A 7,869-nucleotide genomic window follows, 5' to 3' on the forward strand; every position below is an offset into this window, starting at 1 on the left:
GGCTTCTCACTTATTCTTCTCGATCAATGGGAGACTGATGTACAACTATTGTCATGTGAGACTGCTCAATTTTTTGACATTAAAAAAGACATTCTTATTTATAACTATTACATACCAAGTAATAGTTTTCACGTGAAACTCTTGTTTTAACTAATATTCTCAGCTAGAGCTGTTCTCTGGTTGTGGACCCTGCAGACAGGGCATATTAATTTTACATAATAAACTTTGGTAAAGTATCAGTGACAGAATGGGGATGGGTAAGTGGCAATGGGGGAAGATGAGGATACTGACACCAGGGTCTTTTCAAAACAGGAACAGGATGAACTCTACATTCTTAATAGCTCAGTTAAAATAATTTTAAAAGTGCCTCTGGTCCTTTGTTAGCTTCCAATAAAAAATGCAAGCAAAGACTGGAAAAAAGATTATACTTAGAAATACGCTATATTTTAATATAGCACAACCTGGATCTCAGTTGTGCCCTGGAATAAAAAGGACAATCCTCTTAGATAGATCAGTCTCCCAGATAAGAGGCCCTGTGGGTGGTGGAGAAGGGACAATGGGTTCAGATCCATCTGGGCTCAGATCCTGGGTATACTCCTGGATGACTGTGTGATCCTAAGTCCTGTCCTGTCTCTGATTCTCAATTAGCTTTAAATGAGGGGAAATCTTATTTGCAATGTAAATATAAGGGTTTCTTAGATGACAAATTAACACACTGATCTGTACTCCTACATTGGAATGCTGTAAATAGCTCACATCTACTTAGTTTCAACGGTTAGAATTGTAAGTCTAGAAGAAACACCAAAGTTTGTTTATTTCAGCCCCATTATTTTACAGATGTGGAAACCCAAGAAGATCAAGAGACATAAACTATTTGTGTATCTGGGACTAGACTTCAGTATTCTAGTTTCCTAACCTAGCATCGTTAACATGCTTGGATGGGACTATTAGGAGTTCACAGCTAGGTAGGAAACTCATACCTCAACACAGTTACCAATATTAAAAGGCTGGAACATCAGCTATAAGTGAAGGGGGAGCCACAGGAAGGAAGGATTCATTTTCCTGAGGACCACAAAGAAAGCTTCATCAAATCTGTTATAGCGACTGGAGAACATTGTACTCTTCTCACTTATTCCACTCCAACTCACCATTTAGTAATTCAACAAGTATTTATTTTAAGGTGTTATTAACATCAATGAAGCTTTTCATTATAATGTACTTTTTCTTAGTCGATGAATACCCAAGAATAGGTACCATGATGTGATTGTCTAACAACTATATATTTTTTAAATTCTAGAAAACGGATCTACCTACAAAAAACATTGAGAAAAACCAGCTTAGTTGATATTTAAAAGAAATTTAAAGACTTGATTTTAATTAATGCTCTCAGGGCTTAACAAATATAGTCTTGTGTTGCCAATTACATTTTTTGGATGGGGAACTAGCCTACAGGTTTTACTTGACAGAGGAGGATTTTATTCTGATTCCTCAGGGACTAAGTTCAAAGAGTTTTAAATGCTCCCAGGAGGCTTTTAGAGTGCGGTTTCAGGACGGGTGAGGTAAGATGTGGGAAAATAGGCCAACATAATTTAGTTTTCATTTGTGTTCGATAATTAGGAGAGGATGTGAATTGTTTTCCACTCTAGTTTAATCCACTACAAACTCAGTTATATCTTAGACCAATGTGTCGGGTCAGGTTCAGATAAGCAGATGGCACACTCCAATTAGGGCTAATGAGAGAAGCGTGGGCAGGGTTTAGGAAAGCCTCAGCACCTTAGGGCTAGGCCTGAAGGGGGTGAGGAGGAAGCAGTTCCTGGAACCTGCAGAGAAGAAAGAACAAAGGGAGAGCTGACAGGAGAGGAGCTTTGTGGTAGGTGAGCCAGGAAAAGAAATGCCCTGAGACTTCTCCCTCCCACCCTCTGCGGCTCCTGGAAGTGTCTCCCTTTGACCACTCCCAGTGAATGAGGAGGGCCGGGAAGCCAGGGCACAAACCTGAAAGTGGCTCTGAAGAGACAAGGGAAGGATACCCAGTACCAGCAACCACACCAGGTAGTCTATCAAGTATCTATCTCCCACTACCTAGACAGGGTGGGAAGGGAAATGGGATTTATACTATTATGATTCAATTCTTTATGATTTCATTCAAACAGTGTGTATTTGGCTAAATCCCTCAATTTCTGAGTCTTAGTTTTACATTTGTAAAATGTGGGTAGAAAACCTACTTTCCCAGCTTGTCCTCAGGTTTGGGAGAGTATATAGAATAGGACATAGCAAAGTCTATTTGATGCTGAAAACTTTAGGGCAATAAAGAACCTTAGAACTTAGTCCTCTATCATCTTTGCTCTTGTCTGGCAACTACTCAGTGTCCACTGCATGCTCTGTGCTTAGGGAATTTGTATTCTTGGCAATTACAGAACTGGTTGGGAATGTATTACATGAGGATGTCAAACCTGTATCCTGTACGAGCATTAACTATAGTCTGATCTCAGTATGTCTTGCACATGTAATTTTACTATATTTTGGTGCTGATGTGACTAATAAAATACAAATTTATTTTAGAGTGTTATGAAGCCATGGGGCCTTGTTTATTTTTATCTTGGTATATTTTCTCTATCAAAGGGACACTAAAAGCACACTGTCTTCTTGTGGGGACAGGTCAAGAAAACCTTTTCAAAAAAAATTCTAAAAGGAATCTTTGTAAAAATGTTTAGGGGTCACTGATATATTTTGGTTTTAGGTATCAACGTGACTTAGATTTTATAAAGAAACATTAGGCCTTAAACATGTTTTAATGGGGACATGGCTTACCCAGTTCTGCATAATAAATTTGAGGGCAGTACTGGTACCAGTTCATCAGTGCCTTTAAAATGGAGAGTCCCCTCTTTCAAGCTCTCAGTGCAGACAATAAATAGGAAAAAAGTCTAATTTCAGGGTAATTCTCCAATATATGAATGGGGATGAAGTCTGGAAAAGAAAATATATTTTGTCCTGAATGGAGGTCATTCATGTTTTGTAAAAATAAGAGAGGCTATATCAACCCTTTTCTCTTCTGTCAGTGTCTCCAGTACAACACAGATCTTTTTGTCATTCTATTTCACAGGCAGAATGTGATGAAAAGAAAATGGCCTGTGGATCTAGACAAACCTGGTTTCACATCTGGATCCACAAGTATTAGGTGTGTAAATATGGATAATATACTTCTAACTGGGCCTCATGTAAAAATACCCAGATTGCAATGCTATTTTGAGTTTTGATGAGATAGTTGATATTGTGAGGATGAAAAGAAAATAATTTCCCTCCTTGGGTGCTATGGCTCTACAGAACTCTCATCACTTTAGTACTTAAAATTTCAGGACTAGAAGGACCCCCAGTAGTCTCTAACGTGCTTATTTTATTTATTTATTTATTTTAAATTAATTAATTAATTTTTGGCTGTGTTGGGTCTTCGTTGCTGCGTGCGGGCTTTCTCTAATGCGGCGAGCAGGGGCTACTCTTTTGTTGCACTGAGTGGGCTTCTCATTGTGGTGGCTTCTCATTGCGGAGCACAGGCTCTAGGCGCACAGGCTCAGTGGCCATGGCTCACGGGCCCAGCCGCTCCGCAGCATGTGGGGTCTTCCCGGACCAGGGCTCGAACCCGTGTCCCCTGCATTGGCAGGCGGATTCTTAACCACTGTGCCACCAGGGAAGTCCCTAATTTGCTTATTTTAAAGATGTAAATGTAAAGAGGTTATAGGACATATCTCATGGTCATATGAGTAGTCATAAAATTCAGACTGGAATGGAACTCAGTCCTTTCCTGAAAGTGAAATTTGTCAACGACCAAATGTAATGAGTAATCGAATTGAACTGAATACATGCGTCCACTGAGCCGATCCTGAGACCCAAAAGGTGAAGAGGTCGACACAATCAACAAGGTGACCGTCTGGTTGAGCGCCAATACAACCACATCAGAAGTCTGATGACGATCCATCACAAAATACAATTACACTGTGCTGTAAGTCCAGAGGGAGGAGAAATTTAACTCCGTCTGAGGTAGAAGAACATAATGAAATCTAATTTGCATTTAATAAAAAGTGGACTAGAGGGATAGGGATGGGGGGTGGGAGGGAGACGCAAGAGGGAGGGGATATGGGGATATATGTATACGTATAGCTGATTCACTTTGTTATAAAGCAGAAACTAACACACCATTGTAAAGCAATCATACTCCAATAAATGTTAAAAAAATAAAGATGTAGGACTTTCATGCCCCCAAAAATAAATTAAAAATAAAATAAAAGGTGGAGACCCATCCAGCTATTCCCATCTGTCTCACTATTTATTAATTTAGCAAATATATGCGTATCCACAGCTAAGATGCTGTCTTAGTAATAAGGAGGATAAAGCACTTCTAAAGACTTCACAATTAAAGATATGAGGGAGATCTGCTGCAGAGGGGATACGGCAATCAGTTGCTGATGGTTTCCCTAAGAACGAAACAAGTGCGGAAGATTAATGAATTGTCAGAACAGCAGGTAAGGTAATCCTAGGTGTCAATGGGGCACCTGGCCAGGCCTCTGAGGCTCTCCCTCAGCAGGTGCACTAACACTTTAAGAAGCAAGAAACAGAGCAGTTCCTCCGCCTCCCGCGCTCCGCATCCAGTCCTGGCCGGGCTAGCGCCTTCACGCCCTGCGGGCCACGCCTCTGCGCGCTGGTTGGCCCTCCCAGACGTGATGAAACCTCCTGCCCGCATTACAGGAGCCAGACGGTTATAAAGTGAGAGGTGAGGTGAGGTCCTCAGCCCGCAAGTCGCAGCCTGCTCGCTTCACGCTCGCCCGCCCGCCCACCCCGCTGGAGCCCAGGTAGGCCGGGCAGCCGGGGGTCGCAGCGCTCTCCCAGCGTGCCGTGGGGCTGCCCCGGGAGAGGGAGGAGGATGCGCAGCAGCCTGGCCTGCCCGACGGGAGGGCAGACGCGGCTGCTGCGGAGCAAAGGGGGCGGGGCCGATTGTTGCGCCCCTGGGAAGACCACCGCTGTGGTCCCGGAGGGGGGACCTAGTGACCCGCAGAGCCAAGGCCGTGCCGCTTTGGAGAGAAGGAGGCGGCGGTTTAAGTTGGCCATTTTAAATTTCATTATTTTGTATTATATTGTGTCGAAGTTTGCGGAAGTTTTCGCATTTCAGGGGACCCGCTCGGATGGCCTGGAGGATGCACGCGGCCCGAGTGCAGTCGCGAATCATGGGGCGACGCGGTCGCTAGGTCTTGGTCCGAGAGGGAGGGTCTGCAGGGCTGTCTGTTAAGGCCCCGGAGGATACCCCCTCACCTCCGGCAACCTCCACCCCTTCACCTCGTCACCCCTCCCCCAATCTGTGTAGACTGCAAGACTCAACAAGTGACTTGCTGAGCAAATCCTGCCCGGAAGAGATCTGGGCACGACAGGCGGCGCGGTATGGGAAAAGGCAAAAGAAACGGGCATGCCTTTTCTCAATGGATATCTATTTTATAGGGCTAGTTTCAGATTAATGTTATTATTTTAATGAAGGGACAGTGTTTTTCCTCAGCCTGTGGCCTACATTATTTCTTTACCATCTATTGCCCGGGGTGCTTGATAGATAATTTAAAAGCACTGGTAATTCAACTTTTTCATTGATCTCATAAGATTAATTAAAAGTAATTTATGGCTTAGTAATATTCCATTGTATCTATGTGCCACATCTTCTTTATCCATTCATCTGTCGATGGACATTTAGGTTGGTTCCACGTCCTGGCTATGGTAAATAGTAGAGGTAGACATAAAAAATGGACTGGAGGACATGGAATGGGAGGGCAAAGATGGGGCGAAGTGAGAGTAGCATCGACATATACACTACGGAATGTAAAATAGTTGGCTGGTGGGAAGCAGCAGCATAGCATAGGGAAATCAGCCCGGTGCTTTGCGATGACCTAGAGGGGTGGGATTGGGAGGATGGGAGGGAGGCTTAAGAGGGAGGGGATATGGGGACATGTGTATGCACGTGGCTGATTCGCTTTGTTGTGCAACAGAAACTAACACAGTATTGTGAAGCAATTATACTCCAGTAAAGATCTATTAAAAAAAAAAAGTAATTTAGGTCTTGAACCTGTGCAGGCGTTAGTTGCTGAAATCTTAAACTTCACCATATCACTTTGTTTTTAAGTATTGGTTTAAGAAATTAAGTGCTCTGAAACAACACTGTCCAATTCAGTAATCACTAGCCACATGTGACTATTGAGAACGTGAAGTGCTGGCTAATCCGAATTGAAATGTGCTTAAAGTGTTGATGATTTAGTAGAAAAAAAGCAATGTAAAATATCTTGTTAATATTTTTGTACTAATTACGTCTTGACATAATACTATTTTCAGTACATTGTGTTAAAATCTATTTGAAATTTCACTTTTTTCTCTTTTTAAAAAAATTTTTTATTATGCTTTTGTCTTTTTACTTTTTTAATGGCGCTACTAGTATATTTAACATTACACATGTGGCTCACATTTCAATTGGACAGCACTGCTCTAGACATTTATGAGGAAATATGGAAAATTACTGGGAACAGGTAACAGCAGTAGGAAAAAGCGTTGCCAAGTAGGATGTTTGCAAGTAAGACTGTTTCCAATAAAAATAATAGGTGATAGTTTTAATTTGCTTTTCCTGCTGGAGAAATAAGTGTGCTTTGCAATCGTTTGTCCCCCTGTTTCCCCTCCAATTTAGTGCTTCCTGAGTTTCTGTAGCATGCTTAATGGGATTCACTAAGCAGCATTAGGAAGACTTAGGTAAATGACTGACTAATCACCGCACATGATTTCAGAGCACTTTCCCAGACCATTTTTTTAGAGTCAAAAGTAGATGGCTTATTAATAGTCACCTCACTTAAACCTCAGTGAATTTTCCCAGTAAATCTCGAAGTAAATCCAAGCGTACCTAGCTTTGCAGGTACTGCTTTTTTTTTTTTAAACAAATTGAAGGTTTGTGACAACTCTGCATACGTGTCATTTTTCCAACAGCATTTGCTCATTTGCTCACTTCCTGTCTGTCACATTTTTGTAACTTGAAACTTCAGCAATCTGTGATCAGTGATCTTTGATGTTTCTGCTGCAAAAAGATTACTACTTGCTGAAGACTCAGATGATGGTTAGCATTTTTTAGCAATAAAGTATTTTTAAATTAAAGTATGTACATTGCTAGACATCATGCTATTGCACACCTAATAGACTACAGTATAGTGTAAACATAACTTTTATATGCACTGGGAAGCCAAAAAACTCATGTGACTTGCTTTATTGCAGTGGTCTGGAACCAAACTGACAATATCTCAGAGATGTTCCTGTATCTGATTATGGGCTATTCGGCCAAATGCATGGGAGGGGCTGCATAGGACATGTGATACTTCATTTCCGAGTTGTTTTAGTTAATACCATTTTCCATTAATTGGATCTGGTCTCATAAAAGCTCCAAATAAGGCTTTGGTTCATTTAAATACAAATGAAATGTCTTCAGAGGATTGTTCCAAGTGATTGATGCAACTTGAATATTTATATTTTTTCTTGATGCCTTTTATCTAGGCATTTGCTGCAAATTTCCATTTAAAAAAAATACCAAAATAGTTTGCAAGTTATAGATATTTAGGTAAAGTAACTGTTTTGAGCTGACAGCATTCAACTAAAACTGCTGTTTATTTCACAGTTGAGAATTGAATTTGAATTGCAAAGTAATTAACACTTGTAGGAAGTAACTTATTTGCTTCTTGGCCTACAGGGAATAGCCAAATTGTTTTTCTGAGATACTGCTGTGTATGTCCCACCTACTTTGCTTTCTTACTCACCAAGGTAGCTTTGAGACAAAAATGTTTTAACATTTTTGTCTTTTAGGACATTTTG

The 7,869-nt window shown here is 41.2% G+C and overlaps 1 protein-coding gene across 1 annotated transcript in view; it reads left to right on the plus strand.

The window, feature by feature from the left end:
- Positions 1–4,778: 4,778 nt before the first annotated feature.
- ASNS (asparagine synthetase (glutamine-hydrolyzing)) overlaps positions 4,779–7,869 on the plus strand; it is a 19,185-nt gene continuing 16,094 nt past the window's right edge. Inside the window, exon 1 of the mRNA XM_060020475.1 lies at positions 4,779–4,841. The gene's annotated coding sequence lies outside the window, so the exon portion shown is untranslated. The remainder of the gene's footprint in view (positions 4,842–7,869) is intronic.

The sequence above is a fragment of the Delphinus delphis genome, chromosome 9 (genome assembly GCF_949987515.2).
Source record: "Delphinus delphis chromosome 9, mDelDel1.2, whole genome shotgun sequence".
Taxonomy (NCBI): Eukaryota; Metazoa; Chordata; class Mammalia; order Artiodactyla; family Delphinidae; genus Delphinus; species Delphinus delphis.